We start from the raw sequence: 22,139 nt of genomic DNA on the forward strand, positions 1-22,139 counted from the left end.
TTGTCAACGAATTCAGTCTCCCCACTCAAAAATCTTTAGAAAAATAGTAAATGCTCTTCGGTTTGCATTGATGTTACCATTCATAATGACCTCAAAATCTTTTATCCTCTATCTAGCGAAATCCTTTCTTTGCAAAATTATTGTTATGTGCACATCATTGTTTAAGTTTACTTACAGTCACATTTATTTAATTATAAGAATAATATTTCATCAATAGTTATAGATATTAAATGTGTTTCGTTACTTTTAAGAATTAAAAGAAATAATTTTGAACAAAATTGAGCTTGCAAAATCGTTTATTTTGGTTGACAAACCTCATAAAGTAATGATTTCAATTTATGGCAGCTTGACTTAAACAAGTTTAGTATAACAGTTTAATTGCAACGTAATTTATGTTAAAATAATTTAATGTTTTACAATGCCACAAATACGTTCTAAAAGATTGATCCGTTTAAAAGATTTAAACTAAAATTTCAGCATTCATATTTTTTTTATTTCTTAAATTTTTGAAAGATACAAATTTATCTTGAATAAATAGTTGCGTTTTAAGTTGTAGTATCATTGAATTGAATGCTTTTAATTTAAGATTAAATCCATAAACTTTTTATTTCATTGAATAATGATTTTCAGATTGAAAACAGCCAATTGTGTGAGTCAATAACTGCAAAACCGTCCATTAACTGAAGTAGAAATGAAAAAGACGTTGAGAAAACATCAGTCAAATGAGTATGTACAAACAACTTTTTTCAATGTGAAAGATATTAACGTGGCTAGGTTTTCCTCTTTAGGGCTTACACATGAACAATTTCAACACAAGATTAATATCTTACTACTAATATAGAATAACAGACAATGAAGATTTTGTAAAAATAATAACCTAAAAGAGAAAATTATCGCGTAGGTTCGAGGAAATTCGCCACGTACAAGGATAGATAATAGGTTAAGTAGTTTTTACGGATTTTCTTAAAAACAGCTTCAAAGATTTAGTTTAAACTTTGTGTACTTTTTATTTAAGCCGTTTTACATAAATTTTACTGAAAACCGTTCTCTGAAAACTTATTTTGAGACCACTTTTGGAGTAAAACTTCAACCCTAGGTCAACATCGTAAAATAGCGTTTAAATAAAATTTTAAGTTTTACCACTAATTTCTTATTAAACTTTACCTATTATTTAATTAAAATTCCAAATTTGAAGAAAATCTATGGAGCAGATTTTCAAGAATTAGCCAAAGAAGGTCAGAAGTACAGGTGCTCATTTTTGCCTTAAAAAACTATTTCTAATGGAAAATAAACTATTTAACTACTTATTTCAACTTGATAATTTAATATTCTTTCATTTTTTAAAAGAAAAGTATTAGTATTATTAATTTTCAATTGGAACTACTTTTTGTATTCTTCCGCAAAACCATGTGCTTTTGAGTGACGTCATAAAGTAGTCCCAAATTAATTATTAAAAAAAAGACTTTAAAACTATTAATAGTGTGGGAAAATAATTTCTTTTATCTAAATTAACTTGCTATTAATCCATTTTAAACAGAATTATGCTTAAATTTAATTTAAAAAAAAATCCAAGTTCAAATATGGCGACTAACGGATTTTTGCAGTCAGTTGCCATTGGGCTCCCGACCAGTGAACATCTATGCAGTTCACGTAAGTAAGATTTTATTGTTTAGTTAATTAAATTCAATCAAATTTTTATAAAAATTAATAAAGTGATACAACTATATTAAATTTACAGAGTTTTAGATATTTTTTTACTAAAAAATTAAAAGAATTGAATTAGCACGTGGTCTACCAATGAATCTTGCATGTCTGGACACAATAATTCTTATTTCTTTAATTATATTTCTATTTCAATTTATTAATTTTTACATTTTAACATGAAATTAATTTTTGTTATTATTTTAAATATAATTTTTAATAAAAAATTAAACAATTTAGCATGGGTCGACCAACGAATCTTGCATGCCTGGACAAGCAATGATTCGTATTTCTTTAATTATATTTCTATTTCACTTTATTAATTTTTACATTTTAACATGAAATTAATTTTTGTTATTATTTTAAATATAATTTTTAATAAAAAATTAAACAATTCAGCATGTGGTCGACCAACGAATCTTGCATGCCTGGACAAGCAATGATTCTTATTGCTTTAATCATTTTTCTTATTCACTTTTCTACATTTTGTTTTTAAATATATGTTTATTGTAATTTTAAATTTATTTATTGATTTTTTTGCAGTAACTTGTCTCTTGAGATAGCTTTAGACCTTGGGACATTTCTTAACAACTTTTCTAAAACAATCAATAGTCCGATTGGTGAAGTATGTCATCCCCAACAGTCTTTACCAACCTTGAACAGAATAAGCAGGAGCTAAGCAAATTCTGGAAAAAAATAAGTAAGTAATAATATTTATTATTTTATTCAATAAGAACACTGCAAATTAAAATTTTATAATAGAAATTCAAATAGTTTAAAATAAAATTAATTAATGAAATCAATTAAGGATTCAAATGAAACATGCTACAATCTACAATTGATTCGATTTTGAAATAATTTTAAAGCGCACAATAAGAAAGGCAACCTTCACTTTGGAGTTAAGCATTGAATAAAAAGAAAGATATAAATATCTTTGATTTAAAATCCACTAAGTGAATTTATATGATTCTTATGAGTAATGGTGAATTTAAGGCTATGGAAAGATCCATCAATTTCTATTTAAAACAATTGGAGGGCACTTCGTTTCCCTAAAAAGATTTCTTATGTTCTTAAATATAATAAACTAGACTCAAGGAAATTAAAATATTATTCAAGGTTTATGAGAAATTTTATTATAATAAGTCTTCCATTAAACGTCGATACAGTAAATCTTAAAACGTTCTCAATTATTGAAAACTATATCTTGATTTTAAGTCTGTACAATGCATTAGAAAGGAAAGATATTCCTTAACCTTGTAGTTATTGCGAAAATCGGTAGGTAACTTTTGGGGAGCGAAATCTGATCTCTACCTCCTCGAGGTGCTCCCTGGGCAACTACTCCCGGGAGTAGGCTAACAGAGACAGTACACGTTTCAAAGCTCAAATGTAGCTTCAATTAACGCTTACTTTTAAAAATTATCAAGTATAATCTTTCGCATCAATGTTAATTATAATTCCACTTATTTTACATTTTCATATTCAATTAATATGGTGTAACTAATAGCATGATAATAATGCATGAAAAAAATTAAATCATTTCACTAATTGCATGTTCACTACTCACCTAAATGAATACTTGGAATTATAATTATTTAAAACATTTTAGTGGCCACTAACAATGTTTTTACTCGGATTTTTTAAACTAAATGTGAATCAAATATACCGACTAATTAATTATTGTGTTAGATTTATCTCGGATACACATCCTGCACAACACTTCGTGACAAAAAACACTGGCTCCGATTTTAAACATTACACGTTTCATTGTTTTAAAATCTTTGGTTTCTTGTTTGATTTGTTTAATTTAAGGCAGGGGTTTTAGTCGTTAATGGTCTTCTTGTTGATTCCTGAATTTCGTTTTCTTTGTTGGATTTGCCGACTTTGTTTTCTTCAAGTCTATATCTTTTTGTAAGCCCACTTACCCACCAGTCCGATCAGAAGAAACTATATCTTAGGAATTTCAATGGATGACTAAAATATCTAGTTGGTAAGCTACGTTAAGCTTAGTTGTAAGTTGGGCAACAGAGCCCCTGCTATATAAGTAGAAACCATAACTTAGAAATTTCAAAGGATAGATAAATATCTAGTTGATAAGTTAGGTTAGGCTTAGTTGTAAGTTGGGCAGTATGCCCCTGCCATATATGAGAAGAAACCATATCTTAGGAATTTCAATGGATGACTAAAGTATCTAGTTTGTAAGTTAGGTTAAGCCTAGTTGTAAGTTGGGCAAGAGAGCCCCTGCCATATAAGAAGAAACCATATCTTAGGAATTTCAATGGATGACTAAATTATCTAGTTTATAAGTTAGGTTAAGCTTAGTTGTAAGTTGGGCAAGTGAGCCCCTGCCATATAAGAAGTAACCATATCAAAGGAATTTCAAGGATGGCTAAATTATCTAGTTTATAAGTTAGGTTAAGCTTAGTTGTAAGTTGGGCAAGAGAGCCCCTGCCATATAAGAAGAAACCATATCTTAGGAATTTCAAAGATGGCTAAAGTATCTAGTTTATGAGTTAGTTTAAGCTTAGTTGTAAGTTGGGCAAGAGAGCCCCAGCCATATAGGAAGAAACCATATCATAGGAATTGCAAGGATGGCTAAAGGATCTAGTTTATAAATTAGGTTAAGCTAAGTTGTAAGTTGGGCAAGTCTGTACCCTGCCATATCAGAAGAAACCATATCTTAAGAATTTCAATGGATGACTAAAGTATCTAGTTTGTAAGTTAGGTTAAGCATAGTTATAAGTTGGGCAAGAGAAACGCTGTCATTTAAGAAGAAACTATATCTTAGGAATTTCAAGGATGGCTAAAGTATCTAGTTCATAAGTTAGGTTAAGCTTAGTTGTAAGTTATACAAGTGTGCAGCTGCCATATAAGAAGAAACCATATCTTAGGAATTTCAAGGATGGCTAAAGTATCTAGTTCATAAGTTAGGTTAAGCTTAGTTGTAAGTTAGGCAAGTGTGCCCTTGCCATATAAGAAGAAACCATATCTTACGAATTTCAAGGATGGCTAATGTATCTAGTTTATAAGTTAGGTTAAGCTTAGTTGTAAGTTATACAAGTGTGCAGCTGCCATATAAGAAGAAACCATATCTTAGGAATTTCAAGGATGGCTAATGTATCTAGTTTATAAGTTAGGTTAAGCTTAGTTGTAAGTTGTGCAAGTGTGCCCTTGCCATATAAGAAGAAACCATATCTTACGAATTTCAAGGATGGCTAATGTATCTAGTTTATAAGTTAGGTTAAGCTTAGTTGTAAGTTATACAAGTGTGCAGCTGCCATATAAGAAGAAACCATATCTTAGGAATTTCAAGGATGGCTAAAGTATCTAGTTCATAAGTTAGGTTAAGCTTAGTTTTAAGTTAGGCAAGTGTGCCCTTGCCATATAAGAAGAAACCATATCTTACGAATTTCAAGGATGGCTAATGTATCTAGTTTATAAGTTAGGTTAAGCTTAGTTGTAAGTTGTGCAAGTGTGCCCTTGCCATATAAGAAGAAACCATATCTTAGGAATTTCAAGGATGGCTGAAGTATCTAGTTTATAAGTTACGTTAAGCTTAGTTGTAAGTTGGGCAAAAGAGCCCCTGCCATATAAGAAGTAACCATATCAAAGGAATTTCAATGGATGACTAAAATATCTAATTTGTAAGTTAGGTTAAGCTTAGTTGTAAGTTGGGCAAGTGTGCCCCAGCCATATAAGAAGAAACCATATCTAAAGGAATTTCAAAGATGGCTAAATTATCTAGTTTATAAGTTAAGATAAGCATAGTTATAAGTTGGGCAAGAGAAACGCTGTCATTTAAGAAGAAACTATATCTTAGGAATTTCAAGGATGGCTAAAGTATCTAGTTTATAAGTTAGGTTAAGCTTAGTTGTAAGTTATACAAGTGTGCAGCTGCCATATAAGAACAAACCATATCTTAGGAATTTCAAGGATGGCTAAAGTATCTAGTTCATAAGTTAGGTTAAGCTTAGTTGTAAGTTAGGCATGTGTGCCCTTGCCATAGAAGAAGAAAAAATATCTTAGGAATTTGAAGGATGGCTAAAGTATCTAGTTTATAAGTTAGGTTAAGCTTAGTTTTAAGTTAGGCAAGTGTGCCCTTGCCATATATGAAGAAACCATATCTTACGAATTTCAAGGATGGCTAATGTATCTAGTTTATAAGTTAGGTTAAGCTTAGTTGTAAGTTGGGCAAGAGAGCCCCAGCCATATAGGAAGAAACCATATCTTAGGAATTGCAAGGATGGCTAAAGGATTTAGTTTATAAATTAGGTTAAGCTAAGTTGTAAGTTGGGCAAGCCTGTACCCTGCCATATCAGAAGAAACCATATCTTAATAATTTCAATGGATAACTAAAGTATCTAGTTTGTAAGTTAGGTTAAGCATAGTTATAAGTTGGGCAAGAGTAACGCTGTCATTTAAGAAGAAACTATATCTTAGGAATTTCAAGGATGGCTAAACTATCTAGTTTATAAGTTAGGTTAAGCTTAGTTGTAAGTTATACAAGTGTGCAGCTGCCATATAAGAAGAAACCAAATCTTAGGAATTTCAAGGATGGCTAAAGTATCTAGTTCATAAGTTAGGTTAAGCTTAGTTGTAAGTTAGGCATGTGTGCCCTTGCCATATAAGAAGAAAAAATATCTTAGGAATTTGAAAGATGGCTAAAGTATCTAGTTTATAAGTTAGGTAAAGCTTAGTTGTAAGTTGGGCAAGTGTGCCCTTGCCATATAAGAAGAAACCATATCTTAGGAATTTCAAGGATGGCTAAAGTATCTAGTTCATAAGTTACGTTAAGCTTAGTTGTAAGTTGGGCAAAAGAGCCCCTGCCATATAAGAAGAAACCGTATCTTAGGAATTTCAAGGATGGCTAAATTATCTAGTTTATAAGTTAGGTTAAGCTTAGTTGTATGTTGGGCAAGAGAGCCCCTGCCATACAAGAAGAAACCATATCTTAGGAATTTCAAGGATGTCTAAAGTATCTAGTTCATAGGTTAGGTTAAGCTTAGTTGTAAGTTAGGCAAGTGTGCCCTTGCCATATAAGAAGAAACCATATCTTAGGAATTTCAAGGATAGCAAAAGTATCTAGTTTATAAGTTAGGTTAAGCTTACTTGTAAGTTGGGCATGAGAGCCCCAGCATTATAAGAAGAAACTATATCTTAGGAATTTCAAGGATGGCTAAAGTATCTAGTTTATAAGTTAGGTTAAACTTAGTTGTAAGTTGGGCAAAAGAGTTCCTGCTATATAAGAAGAAACCATATCTTAGGAATTTCAAGGATGGCTAAAGTATCTAGTTTATAAGTTAGGTTAAGCTTAGTTGTATGTTATGCAAGTGTGCCCCTGCCATATAAGAAGAAACCATATGTTAGGAATTTCAAGGATGGCTAAATTATCTAGTTTATAAGTTAGGTTAAGCTTAGTTGTAAGTTGGGCAAGAGAGCCCCTGCCATATAAGAAGAAACCATACATTAGGAATTTCAAGGATGGCTAAAGTATCTAGTTTATAAGTTAGGTTAAGCTTACTTGTAAGTTGGGCAAGAGAGCCCCAGCCATATAAGAAGAAACCATATCTTAGGAATTTTAAGGATGGCTAAAGTATCTAGTTCATAAGTTAGGTGAAGCTTAGTTGTAAGTTGGGTAAGAGAGCCCCTGCCATATAAGAAGAAACCATATCTTAGGAATTTCAAGGATGGCTAAAGTATCTAGTTTATAAATTAGGTTAAGCTTATTTGTAAGTTAGGCAAGTGTGCCCTTGCCATATAAGAAGAAACCATATCTTAGAAATTTCCAGGATGGCTAAAGTATCTAGTTTATAAGTTAGGTTAAGCTTAGTTGTAAGTTAGGCAAGTGTGCCCTTGCCATATCAGAAGAAACCATATCTTAGGAATTTCCAGGATGGCTAAAGTATCTAGTTTATAAGTTAGTTTAAGCTTAGTTGTAAGTTAGGCAAGTGTGCCCTTGCCATATAAGAAGAAACCATATCTTAGGAAGTTCAAGGATGGCTAAAGTATCTAGTTTATAAGTTAGGTTAAGCTTAGTTGTAAGTTATGCAAGTTTGCCCCTACCATATAAGAAGAAACCATATCTTAGGAATTTCAAGGATGGCTAAAGCATCTAGTTTATAAGTTAGGTTAAGCTTAGTTGTATGTTATGCAAGTGTGCCCCTGCCATATAAGAAGAAACCATATGTTAGGAATTTCAAGGATGGCTAAATTATCTAGTTTATAAGTTAGGTTAAGCTTAGTTGTAAGTTGGGCAAAAGAGCCCCTGCCATATAAGAAGAAACCGTATCTTAGGAATTTCAAGGATGGCTAAATTATCTAGTTTATAAGTTAGGTTAAGCTTAGTTGTATGTTGGGCAAGAGAGCCCCTGCCATACAAGAAGAAACCATATCTTAGGAATTTCAAGGATGTCTAAAGTATCTAGTTCATAGGTTAGGTTAAGCTTAGTTGTAAGTTAGGCAAGTGTGCCCTTGCCATATAAGAAGAAACCATATCTTAGGAATTTCAAGGATGGCTAAAGTATCTAGTTTATAAGTTAGGTTAAACTTAGTTGTAAGTTGGGCAAAAGAGTTCCTGCTATATATGAAGAAACCATATCTTAGGAATTTCAAGGATGGCTAAAGTATCTAGATTATAAGTTAGGTTAAGCTTAGTTGTATGTTATGCAAGTGTGCCCCTGCCATATAAGAAGAAACCATATGTTAGGAATTTCAAGGATGGCTAAATTATCTAGTTTATAAGTTAGGTTAAGCTTAGTTGTAAGTTGGGCAAGAGAGCCCCTGCCATATAAGAAGAAACCATACATTAGGAATTTCAAGGATGGCTAAAGTATCTAGTTTATAAGTTAGGTTAAACTTAGTTGTATGTTGGGCAAGAGAGCCCCTGCCATATAAGAAGAAACCATATCTTAGGAATTTCAAGGATGGCTAAAGTATCTAGTTTATAAATTAGGTTAAGCTTATTTGTAAGTTAGGCAAGTGTGCCCTTGCCATATAAGAAGAAACCATATCTTAGAAATTTCCAGGATGGCTAAAGTATCTAGTTTATAAGTTAGGTTAAGCTTAGTTGTAAGTTAGGCAAGTGTGCCCTTGCCATATCAGAAGAAACCATATCTTAGGAATTTCCAGGATGGCTAAAGTATTTAGTTTATAAGTTAGTTTAAGCTTAGTTGTAAGTTAGGCAAGTGTGCCCTTGCCATATAAGAAGAAACCATATCTTAGGAAGTTCAAGGATGGCTAAAGTATCTAGTTTATAAGTTAGGTTAAGCTTAGTTGTAAGTTATGCAAGTTTGCCCCTACCATATAAGAAGAAACCATATCTTAGGAATTTCAAGGATGGCTAAAGTATCTAGTTTATAAGTTAGGTTAAACTTAGTTGTAAGTTGGGCAAAAGAGTTCCTGCTATATAAGAAGAAACCATATCTTAGGAATTTCAAGGATGGCTAAAGTATCTAGTTTATAAGTTAGGTTAAGCTTAGTTGTATGTTATGCAAGTGTGCCCCTGCCATATAAGAAGAAACCATATGTTAGGAATTTCAAGGATGGCTAAATTATCTAGTTTATAAGTTAGGTTAAGCTTAGTTGTAAGTTGGGCAAAAGAGCCCCTGCCATATAAGAAGAAACCGTATCTTAGGAATTTCAAGGATGGCTAAATTATCTAGTTTATAAGTTAGGTTAAGCTTAGTTGTATGTTGGGCAAGAGAGCCCCTGCCATACAAGAAGAAACCATATCTTAGGAATTTCAAGGATGTCTAAAGTATCTAGTTCATAGGTTAGGTTAAGCTTAGTTGTAAGTTAGGCAAGTGTGCCCTTGCCATATAAGAAGAAACCATATCTTAGGAATTTCAAGGATAGCAAAAGTATCTAGTTTATAAGTTAGGTTAAGCTTACTTGTAAGTTGGGCATGAGAGCCCCAGCATTATAAGAAGAAACTATATCTTAGGAATTTCAAGGATGGCTAAAGTATCTAGTTTATAAGTTAGGTTAAACTTAGTTGTAAGTTGGGCAAAAGAGTTCCTGCTATATAAGAAGAAACCATATCTTAGGAATTTCAAGGATGGCTAAAGTATCTAGTTTATAAGTTAGGTTAAGCTTAGTTGTATGTTATGCAAGTGTGCCCCTGCCATATAAGAAGAAACCATATGTTAGGAATTTCAAGGATGGCTAAATTATCTAGTTTATAAGTTAGGTTAAGCTTAGTTGTAAGTTGGGCAAGAGAGCCCCTGCCATATAAGAAGAAACCATACATTAGGAATTTCAAGGATGGCTAAAGTATCTAGTTTATAAGTTAGGTTAAGCTTACTTGTAAGTTGGGCAAGAGAGCCCCAGCCATATAAGAAGAAACCATATCTTAGGAATTTTAAGGATGGCTAAAGTATCTAGTTCATAAGTTAGGTTAAGCTTAGTTGTAAGTTGGGTAAGAGAGCCCCTGCCATATAAGAAGAAACCATATCTTAGGAATTTCAAGGATGGCTAAAGTATCTAGTTTATAAATTAGGTTAAGCTTATTTGTAAGTTAGGCAAGTGTGCCCTTGCCATATAAGAAGAAACCATATCTTAGAAATTTCCAGGATGGCTAAAGTATCTAGTTTATAAGTTAGGTTAAGCTTAGTTGTAAGTTAGGCAAGTGTGCCCTTGCCATATCAGAAGAAACCATATCTTAGGAATTTCCAGGATGGCTAAAGTATCTAGTTTATAAGTTAGTTTAAGCTTAGTTGTAAGTTAGGCAAGTGTGCCCTTGCCATATAAGAAGAAACCATATCTTAGGAAGTTCAAGGATGGCTAAAGTATCTAGTTTATAAGTTAGGTTAAGCTTAGTTGTAAGTTATGCAAGTTTGCCCCTACCATATAAGAAGAAACCATATCTTAGGAATTTCAAGGATGGCTAAAGTATCGAGTTCATAAGTTGGGTTAAGCTTAGTTGTAACTTAGGCAAGTGTGCCCTTGCCATATAAGAAGAAACCATATCTTAGGAATTTCAAGGATGGCTAAAGTATCTAGTTTATAAGTTAGGTTAAGCTTAGTTGTAAGTTATGCAAGTGTGCCCCTGCCATATAAGAAGAAACCATATCTTAGGAATTTCAAGGATGGCTAAAGTATCTAGTTCATAAGTTAGGTTAAGCTTAGTTGTAAGTTATGCAAGTGTGCCCCTGCCATATAAGAAGAAACCATATCTTAGGAATTTCAAGGATGGCTAAAGTATCTAGTTTATAAATTAGGTTAAGCTTAGTTGTAAGTTGGGCAAGAGAGCCCCTGCCATATAAGAAGAAACCATATCTTAGGAATTTCAAGGATGGCTAAAGTATCTAGTTTATAAGTTATGTTAAGCTTAGTTGTAACTTAGGCAAGTGTGCCCTTGCCATATAAGAAGAAACCATATCTTAGGAATTTCAAGGATGGCTAAAGTATCTAGTTTATATCTTAGGTTAAGCTTAGTTGTAAGTTAGGCAAGTGTGCCCTTGCCATATAAGAAGAAACCATATCTTAGGAATTTCAAGGATGCCTGATGTAATTAGTTTAGTAGGTAGCTTAGTTTTAACTTAGTTAAGTGTCCGTCCTTTAGCTCAGAAGAAAACCATATCTTTGGAACCTCAGTAGTGGATCTCAAAGTAGTTGATAAGTAGTATTTAAGGAAATTGTTTGGATCAAATAGTTTATTTAGTTACATACTGACTATAATAGTAATTTCAGTGCACTTCATCTAATAAATGCACAACTTAAACTAATTTAAGTGAACACAATTTTGTTTTGCAGACTGTTGAAGTGCTTATGAAGTATTGGTATATGTTTAAATTTCACTTTTACATTTTTTTTTATACTTAGCATTATTGGTGCATTTAAGTGGCTTTTTTTCTTTTGGAACAGATAGAATATATTTCCTGGCAATATATTTTTATTAATTAATCTTCGTTTTAATCTTAAAAAGAAGGTTGTATTTAGGTAAAAGAGTGACATTGATTAGAAGAAGAAAATGGTTAAACAGGTTGTACGTTGTACGTTGTAAGCGTACGCTGGTTACTGAGAAACTTGTCGGGATGGTATCATTTCAAATTCGTCCAAGGTTATGAGATCTTTTCTAGTTATTGTTGATAGCCTGCCCAAAGCATTCTTATTGTCTCTACATTAATAGCTTTGCAGTCAGTCGAAAATCTTTAGTTCTATTATTAATAATTGAAACACTTACTTTTAAAAATTATCTAGTATAATCTTTCGCTTCAATGTTAATTATAATTCCACTTATTTTACATTTTCATATTCAATTAATATGGTGTAACTAATAGCATGATAATAATGCATGAAAAAATTAAATCATTTCACTAATTGCATGTTCACTACTCACCTAAATGAATACTTGGAATTATAATTATTTAAAACATTTTAGTGGCCACTAACAATGTTTTTACTCGGTATTTTAAGTCTAAATGTGAATCATTTATACCGATTAATTAATTATTGTGTTAGATTTATCTCGGATACACATCCTGCACAACACTTCGTGACAAAAAACACTGGCTCCGATTTTAAACATTACACGTTTCATTGTTTTAAAATCTTTTGTTTCTTGTTTGATTTGTTTAATTTCAGGCTGGGGTTTTAGTCGTTAATCGTCTTCTTGTTTATTCTTGAATTTCGTTTTCTTTGTTGGATTTGCCGACTTTGTTTTCTTCAAGTCTATATCTTTTTGTAAGCCCACTTACCCACCAGTCCAAAAACCCTTTTTTTCCGAACGCCTTTCTAATAATCCCCCTATTTCCCTAATTGCCTCATCCTAAACATAACCTAGAAATCTAGGTTTAACTCATTCTAGTCATTGGTCTATGCAGACAGATCTCCCTGTATATCCCTCAATCACTAAACGATATTCTTACCCTATTCCCTTTTCCTCCAATTTTATCCCAATCCATTTTTACAAACTCCATTGTATGGAGTTCTACGTATCCCTATGCCTGCTTAAATGACCAACTAGAATGCGGATGTGGGTAGAAAGGCGTTCTTTGGGGAGCGAAAACTGATCTCTACCTCCTCGAGGTGCTCCCTGGACAACTACTCCCGGGAGTAGGCTAACAGAGACAGTACATTTTTTAATGCTCAAATGTAGCTTCAATTTAAATTTTTTCCAAATTTAATTAAACTTTATAAATAGAAATATATTCATTAACGATAAGCAATATGATAAATTAGAACTGTTTTAAAAGGGTTATAGAATATGAAAGTGTTATCTCCTGCTGTTTCGCGAAAGTTTCGAGATATATATGAAAAATTGCTTAAAAAAAATATACCTCAACTGCTCCAGCTCGAACTTAAAATAAAACTAATAATATTTCGTCAAGTTATTTCTACAGGAAGCGTGTTTAATTTTTTTTCAACTCTTTTCTGTATTGATATCTTCTTTTCACTTAAATTTGCCTTTTTCCTTTTATGATCAAAACTAGCGAAGAATTCATTGCCAGCTAAATATAAAATTTCTGTACTAATATAAGAATCAGCGTTCTTTTACAATCAATAATGGTTTAATTACAAAAACAAGTAAAAGTGATAAACAGAAAAATATGTACATAGCGATACTTCATAGCAGAATAAACATTCTGACCTGACAGAATTAAAGAAAGCCTTTTGTTAGTTTAAGTGTAGTTTATTTAGTGACGTTACACTGAAATAACTTTATAGTTTACCGAACAAATTAAACTATTCATGTTCCAAACAATTAGTTTTAAGTATAGTTAAGATAATTATTAAGATCAAGCATAATGAAGAACATCCAATGATAATGAAGATGTTGTATCAAGCTTTGATGTGGAAACCAAAAAATTTAAATGCTACTTAGTTATAAGTTAGTTTTTAGTAACGCTAATCCCACGCTGGGTTGAGGAAAACAAACTTCGTTTAGTTAAGTTAGTTTTAAGAGACTTTAATTTTGTACATTGTATTAAAAGAGAAGAAAAAAGATATCTCTTACTATTTTTCTCCCTAATCCGCTTAATATTAAACACCAACTAGCTGTGATATGGAAGCCAAAAATGGTTAATACGAATTAAATAAATAAGAAGCTATAGAAGTGAGCCAAATCCTGACACTCAGTGATGTGGAAGTCAAACATAGTATTAAATTAATTAATTTAGTAATTTTGTAGCTATAACTGTGATGCATTGATGTGAATTTTGAGAAAAAAATTTTGTTAACATAAGTTAATTTTAGAAAAAAGCTTAAATTATTCTGGGGACATATTATTGTTTAGTTGTTAATTAGTTATAAGATATTAGTTAAACAAACGCTAATTCCAAGCTGCGATAAGGAAGCCAAATACCATTTATAAGCTGATTATTAATAAGTTAGTTATAAGAAACGCTAGACCTAAGTTGGGATGTGGAAAAAACTCATAATTTAATCGATAGATAGTTATAAGCTAGTTTTAAGAAAACGCTAGCGCTAATGCTGTCATGAGGAAACCAAACATCGTTCAGTAATTAAGTTCCCTAGTTTCAAATAATAGTTATAATTCTGTTATAATTAGTTATAGAAGTAGGTATAGTTTTAACGAATTAGTTATAGAAGTAGGTATGGTTTGAACGAATTAGTCATAGAAGTAGGTATAGTTTTAACGAATTAGTAATAGAAGTAGGTATAGTTTTAAGCACATTTAAAGGCCATCATATCAGTTTATATTCATTGAAAAAGTTCAAGTGATGAGAGATGCAGTTTTAATACATAACTAACCTAATTTGTATAAAATTCTTACTCCTCCTACATTATGTTACTAACCTTCATAAAACTGGCTCTTACCCCAACTTCGAATTAAAGATAAGAGAATTTGAAGCTAATTTCCAGACATGCAATTTCACTCTTTTATTCCTCTAAAACTAGCTGCACCTTACGCTCTTTTGCACGTTAATAAAAAAATAATTGCTTGCTTAAATGTGAGATTTAATTCTTCTAGAGTTCACTACTGACACGACATTTTTAAAAGTATGGTACCATACTACTAATATCCGGGCGAATATAAAATAAAACGGTGCGATTTGTATTAGCGCGTCTTCTATGGAACGATAAAATCGGATATCCGGGTATTTAGGTAATCCGTAAACGTCAAAACATTCGCTATTAAATATCCACCGTCCGAGTTACTATTTTATTTTTAAGACCTTAAAAGATTATTCGGCACAGAGCGTGTTCGGGAAGTAATTCGGTGTTGCAAACGGAACTAAATCGGTTACCGGTATTTCTATAGTATGTGATCTCTAGAACATTTATATACGACATACGTCGCCGAACAATCAAGTTACTGTTATTAATGTGCCAAGCAGAACTGGGCGCAGAGCATGTAGTAGTTCTAATTTAGTGAAATTGCTTGTCTTACTTCGAATTGAGTGCTTCAGTCTCAAACAGTCTATTTGTACGGTTTTATGAGTATATTATAATTTTGGTTAAACATTTATGTAGAATTTAAATTCTATAAAAGTTCAAAAAATGTGCTTTTATTTAATACGTTCAACGTTTTGAATTTAATGTTTTAGGATAGTTTTTCCTTCTGTTGAGAGTTTAATGTTCATGGACTTGTTTTCGCTGCAGTAGATTAACAATCCATAGGGGTTAAACTCTAAATAGATGAAATCCTTTTTTTAGATTCGAAACGTGTGAGGTTAAATAAAAGTATTTTTGTTTTTATGGTTAATGTAAATTTTAAACGTGTTAGTAATCAAATATTTAGAAGCACAAGTACTTCTTTTCCTTTTGTGTTTACTTTGACCTTGATCTGCGAAATCTGAGTAGATTGGCGTACACAGAGCTTCGTTTTGTTTGGTTTGTGTTCTTTGTGAATTCTCGATAGCTGTTCTTCAGACAAAAATGGTCCATTGTAAATTAATTGTATATTTAAAGTTTGTTACTTTTGTAACGTAGATAGTAAATGGAAGTAAACCTGATACCTCTTTTTTATGATTCATTGATGTTCTTGGTTCATAGATTCTTTGTAGGCTGTTATTTCTGCTATGCAGCCAGAACATGGAACTAATTCAAACAACCGCATTACGTAAATCTACGTCTTATGAAACTCCAGCCTAGCAAAAATTAGAAAAGAATAATCATTAGTTGTTAAGTTTACATAGTTATAAGTTAAGGAAATTTTACCTATTATGACAAATCATTAGAATTCCAATGGGTGCCAACTGAAAACAGCTCTAATGTAACTTGGCTACAAGACCGGAGAAATGACCCCTTTATGCCAGATGAATGTAATATCCTTAGAATCGCAAAGGTTGCCAAACCTTGGTTTACATTAAGCTTTCAAAGTTCGCGTTTATATATTAAGACTTAACCTATTGGTGTTCACATCCCTTTTTAAGTAATTTAGTAATTTAAAAGTAAACCGTATGCACCCTCAAATTCAAACGAAAGCGAAATCTTGCGAATCTCAATGGCTGCAAAAGGTGATTGATTAGTAGTTAGTAAGTTAAGTTAGCTGTAAGTGGGACAAAATACTCCTTCAGGTCAGAGGAAACCCTTATCTTAGGTATATCAACGTTTGTTAAACGTGATTAGTTAGTAAGTTCATTTAGCTGCAAGTTGAACAAAATACACCCTCAATGTTAGACAAAACCCATATCATTAGAATATTAATAAAAGCCACACCTGATTAGTTTGTATGAGAATAGAATGATTTAAGCTTATTGTCTAGTAAGCGATATTAGCCCAATGAGTTCAGTTTTTTATTCACATCATCTGCAGTTAGTTTAGTTAGATAGTAAATAGTTTTTAGTTAGCATAGTTGTAAGTTGGGCAAGTGTGCCCCTGCCATATAAGAAGAAACCATGTATTAGGAATTTCAATGGATAGCTAAAGTATCTACTTTTAAGTTGGGTTAACCTTAGTTGTAAGTTGGGCAAGAGAGACCCTGCCATATAAGAAGAAACCATATCAAAGGAATTTCAATGGATGGCTAAAGTATCCAGTTTGTAAGTTAGGTTAAGCTTAGTTGTAAGTTGGGCAAGTGGGTCTAGCCATAAGAGAAGAAACCATATATTAGAAATTTCAATGGATGGCTAAAGTAACTAGGTTTTCAGTTAGATTAAGCTTAGTTGTAAGTTGGGCAAGTGTGCCCCTGCCGTATAAGAAGAAACCATATCAAAGGAATTTCAATGGATGACTATATTATCTAGTTTGTAATTTAGGTTAAGCATAGTTGTAAGTTGGGCAAGTGTGCCCCTGCCATAAAAGAAGAAACCATATCTTAGGAATTTCAATGGATGGCTAAAGTATCTAGTTTATAAGTTAGGTTAAGCTTAGTTGTAAGTTGGGCAAGTGGGTCTAGCCATATGAGAAGAAACTATATATTAGAAATTTCAATGGATGGCTAAAGTAACTAGGTTTTAAGTTAGATTAAGCTTAGTTGTAAGTTGGGCAAGTGTGCCCCTGCCGTATAAGAAGAAACCATATCAAAGGAATTTCAATGGATGACTACATTATCTAGTTTGTAATTTAGGTTAAGCATAGTTGTAAGTTGGGCAAGTGTGCCCCTGCCATAAAAGAAGAAACCATATCTTAGGAATTTCAATGGATGGCTAAAGTATCTAGTTTATAAGTTAGGTTAAGCTTAGTTGTAAGTTGGGCAGGAGTGCCCCTGCCATATAAGAAGAAACCATATATTAGGAATTTCAATGGATGGCTAAAGTATCTAGTTTGTAAGTTAGGTTAACCTTAGTTGTAAGTTGGGCAAGTGTGCCCCTGCTATATAAGAAGAAACCATGTATTAGGAATTTCAATGGATAGCTAAAGTATCTACTTTTAAGTTGGGTTAACCTTAGTTGTAAGTTGGGCAAGAGAGACCCTGCCATATAAGAAGGAACCATATCAAAGGAATTTCAATGGATGGCTAAAGTATCCAGTTTGTAAGTTAGGTTAAGCTTAGTTGTAAGTTGGGCAAGTGGGTCTAGCCATATGAGAAGAAACCATATATTAGAAATTTCAATGGATGGCTAAAGTAACTAGGTTTTCAGTTAGATTAAGCTTAGTTGTAAGTTGGGCAAGTGTGCCCCTGCCGTATAAGAAGAAACCATATCAAAGGAATTTCAATGGATGACTACATTATCTAGTTTGTAATTTAGGTTAAGCATAGTTGTAAGTTGGGCAAGTGTGCCCCTGCCATAAAAGAAGAAACCATATCTTAGGAATTTCAATGGATGGCTAAAGTATCTAGTTTATAAGTTAGGTTAAGCTTAGTTGTAAGTTGGGCAAGTTTGCCCCTGCTATAAAAGAAGAAACCATATCTTAGGAATTTCAATGGATGGCTAAAGTATCTAGTTTGTAAGTTAGGTTAACCTTAGTTGTAAGTTGGGCAAGTGTGCCCCTGCTATATAAGAAGAAACCATATCTTAGGAATTTCAATGGATGGCTAAAGTACCTAGTTTGTAAGTTAGGTTAACCTTAGTTGTAAGTTGGGCAAGTGTGTTCCTGCCATATAAGAAGAAACCATATCTTAGGAATTTCAATGGATGGCTAAAGTATCTAGTTTGTAAGTTACGTTAACATTAGTTGTAAGTTGGGCAGGAGTGACCCTGCCATATAAGAAGAAACCATATCTTAGGAATTTCAATGGATGGCTAAAGTACCTAGTTTGTAAGTTAGGTTAACCTTAGTTGTAAGTTGGGCAAGTGGGTCTAGCCATATGAGAAGAAACCATATATTAGAAATTTCAATGGATGGCTAAAGTATCTAGTTTGTAATTTAGGTTAAGCTTAGTTGTAAGTTGGGCAAGTGTACCCCTGCTATATAAGAAGAAACCATATATTAGGAATTTCTATGGATGGCTAAATTATCTAGTTTGTAAGTTAGGTTAAGCCTAGTTGTAAGTTGGGCAGGAGTGCCCCTGCCATATAAGAAGAAACCATATATTAGGAATTTCAATGGATGGCTAAATTATCTAGTTTGTAAGTTAGGTTAAGCTTAGTTGTAAGTTGGGCAAGTTTGCCCCTGCTATATAAGAAGAAACCATATATTAGGAATTTCTATGGATGGCTAAATTATCTAGTTTGTAAGTTAGGTTAACCTTAGTTGTAAGTTGGGCAGGAGTGCCCCTGCCATATAAGAAGAAACCATATATTAGGAATTTCTATGGATGGCTAAATTATCTAGTTTGTAAGTTAGGTTAAGCTTAGTTGTAAGTTGGGCAAGTGTGCCCCTGCTATATAAGAAGAAACCATATATTAGGAATTTCAATGGATGGCTAAAGTATCTAGTTTGTAAGTTACGTTAACCTTAGTTGTAAGTTGGGCAAGTGTGCCACTGCCATATAAGAAGAAATCATATCAAAGGAATTTCAATGGATGGCTAAATTATCTAGTTTGTAAGTTAGGTTAAGCTTAGTTGTAAGTTGGGCAGGAGTGCCCCTGCCATATAAGAAGAAACCATATATTAGGAATTTCAATGGATGGCTAAAGTATCTAGTTTTTAAGTTAGGTTAAGCTTAGTTGTAAGTTGGGCAAGTGTGCCCCTGCTATATAAGAAGAAACCATATATTAGAAATTTCAATGGATCGCTAAAGTAACTAGTTTGTAAGTTATATTAAGCTTAGTTGTAAGTTGGAGAAGTGAGCCCCTGCCATATCAGAAGAAACCATATCAAAGGAATTTCAATGGACGGCTAAAGTATCTAGTTTGTAAGTTAGGTTAACCTTAGTTGTAAGTTGGGCAGGACTGCCCCTGCCATATAAGAAGAAACCATATCTTAGGAATTTCAATGGATGGCTAAAGTATCTAGTTTGTAAGTTAGATTAAGCTTAGTGTTAAGTTGGGCAAGAGAGACCCTGCCATATCAGAAGAAACCATATCTTAGGAATTCCAATGGATGGCTAAAGTATCTACTTTTAAGTTAGGTTAAGCTTACGTAGTTGTAATTTGAGCAAGTGTGCCCCTACCATATAAGAAGAAACCATATCAAAGGAATTTCAATGGATGACTAAATTATCTAGTTTATAATTTAGGTTAAGCTAAGTTGTAAGTTGGGCAAGAGAGACCCTGCCATATAAGAAGAAACCATATCTTAGGAAATTCAATGGATGGCTAAAGTATCTAGTTTGTAAGTTAGGTTAACCTTAGATGTAAGTTGGGCAAGTGTGCCCCTGCTATATAAGAAGAAACCATATATTAGGAATTTCAATGGATGACTAAGAAATTAGTTTATAAGGTGGCTTAGTTTAAGTTGGGCAACAAGCCCCTGCAATATCTGAAGAAACCATATCTTAGGATATGCCTTATGTAATTAGATGCACTACATGAACTTGTCATATAAGAGGAAACTATATACATATTACGGATCTCTTTAGATGCCTTAAGTTATTAGCTTATAAGTTAGATTAGTTTTATGTTGGATTAGTTTATATTTATTAATTAATGTCTGTTTTAATCCTAAAAATAACGCTGTATTTAGGTAAAAGAGTGGCATCGGTTAGAAGAAGAAAACGGTTGAACAGGTTGATAGCTACCCTAGCAAAAGATAGTTCCCAGGAGTCTGGTAGTATTACGTTAATAGCTTTGCAGTCTGTCGGAAATTTTCGGGACTTTTATTTTTAATAATTGATTCACTTACTTTCACAAATTTCTATTACAATCTTGCTTTTTAATAATAATTAATTCCACTTATTTTACATTTTCATATTTAATTAATATGGTGTAACTAATAGCATGATAATAATGCATGAAATAATTAAATCATTTCACTAATTGCATGTTCACTAATCACCTAAATAAATACTTGGAATTATAATTATTTAAAACATTTTAGTGGCCACTAACAATGTTTTTACTCGGATTTTTAAGAGCAACTGTGAATCAATTTACGCAGACTTATTGATCTTTAGTAGATTCATTAAGTATACACTTTCTGCACAACACTTCGTGACAGAAAAAAAACTAGCTCCGATTTTACCCATTACGCGTTTCAGTTTTTTTTAATTTGTTGTTTCTTGGTTGATTTGTTTAGTTTCAGGCTGGGGTTTCAGTTCTTAATAATTGTTTCTTGAATTTCGTTTTCTTTGTTGATTTTGCAGACTTGGTTTTCTTCAAGTCTGTATCTTTTTATAATGCCAAATACCCACCAGTCCAAAAACCCTTTTCTTTCCGAACGCCTTTCTGATTATAACCCCCTATTTCCCTAATCATCCTATCTTATACGTAACCTAGAAATCTAGGTTTACGTCATTCTAGTCATTGGTCTATGCAGACAGATCTCCCTGTATATCCCTCACTCACTAAACGATTTATTTACCCTATCCCCTTATCCTCCAATTTTCTCCTGATCCATTTTTACAAACTCCATTGACTGGAGTTCTCCTTCGTCCTATGCCTGTTTTAAAGACCAACTAGAATGCGGATGTGCGTAGAAAGGCGTTCTTTAGGGAGCGAAAACTGATCTCTACCTCCTCGAGGTGCTCCCCGGGCAACTACTCCCCCCGGGAGTAGGCTAACAGAGACAGTACACTTTTCAAAGCTCAAAAATAGCTTTCATTAAAATGTTTTCCAAATTTAATTTAACTTTATAAATACTAAGGTTTTTATTGACGATAAAACCTCCCGTGCGGGGGAAGTGGACTAGCCACTTCTTTGGAGACCTTAACGTCCTTGCGGGTACCCTAGCCTAACAACACGAACAATAGGCTCATTTTAATGCAAATTTAAAAAAAAAAAATGCAGTTAAACTAGACTTACAATTCTTAATGTTTTCTAAAAAAGTTAAAGAATATCTATTACTTACTTTCCTAAAGTCGTAAAAAGAAAATGTAGATTGCTAGGTGATTAAACTGGGAAACAGAAAACTCATATTTCACAACGTTTTCCAAATGAAACAGCCTGCAGTCTTGTACACCTCTTGACTGCATTTCTGTTAAAATTCTATATATTTATTGCAAAAAACCAAAGCACTGTTTAAAAACCAAAGTATTCCACTTTTGTTCTTTATTACCAAAAATCACAATACACCAAATAGTACAAATGGAGGGAAACTTCTAGAATCATGTGTCTCCACTTTTCAGAAAGACAGTGTAGCAATTATATATTTAATATTTAACAATATGAAATATGTTATAATCAATTGAAAGTATTTTTAAATTTTAAATATAAAATCATTTTTATAAAACCTTCTGAGAAGTAGTTATAATAATGTTTAAAATAATTTCTTATTTCTTTATACTGTTTCTGTGAACGAATCAAGATAACATATTTACTTTGATTCACTTGAGTTTGATTCAGTGACTTTTATCTAAATCACTAAATCATAAACAGAAAAAAATTCAAGAGAACTACCTCGCGATTTTCTTTTACTATAATAATTGTCAAGGTTCTTTCAATACACTTCGATACTGCTAATCTTAAAACGTCTCAATTTTTAAAGACAATATCTAGATTTTAAATTTGTACATTGCATTAATAAGAAAAGATATCCTTCTTATTCCGATA

At 32.5% G+C, this 22,139-nt stretch overlaps 1 long non-coding RNA gene across 3 annotated transcripts; it reads right to left on the reverse strand.

Moving 5' to 3' along the window:
- Positions 1-278: 278 nt before the first annotated feature.
- On the reverse strand, positions 279-21,809 carry LOC141461357 (uncharacterized). 3 transcript variants are annotated; one of them, XR_012462787.1, is made up of 4 exons: positions 21,439-21,809; positions 15,621-15,752; positions 15,416-15,528; positions 279-2,387 (listed from the first exon to the last, which is right to left on the reverse strand). It is a non-coding gene; the product is annotated as an uncharacterized lncRNA (long non-coding RNA). The 3 variants fall into 3 exon arrangements; XR_012462786.1 differs by lacking the exon at positions 15,416-15,528 and having other exon boundaries at positions 21,439-21,736; XR_012462785.1 differs by lacking the exon at positions 15,416-15,528 and having other exon boundaries at positions 279-2,355; positions 21,439-21,722.
- Positions 21,810-22,139: the final 330 nt, after the last annotated feature.

Source organism: Rhodnius prolixus, unplaced genomic scaffold (genome assembly GCF_049639745.1).
Source record: "Rhodnius prolixus isolate KJV_2025 unplaced genomic scaffold, Rpr scaffold_6, whole genome shotgun sequence".
Taxonomy (NCBI): domain Eukaryota; kingdom Metazoa; phylum Arthropoda; class Insecta; order Hemiptera; family Reduviidae; genus Rhodnius; species Rhodnius prolixus.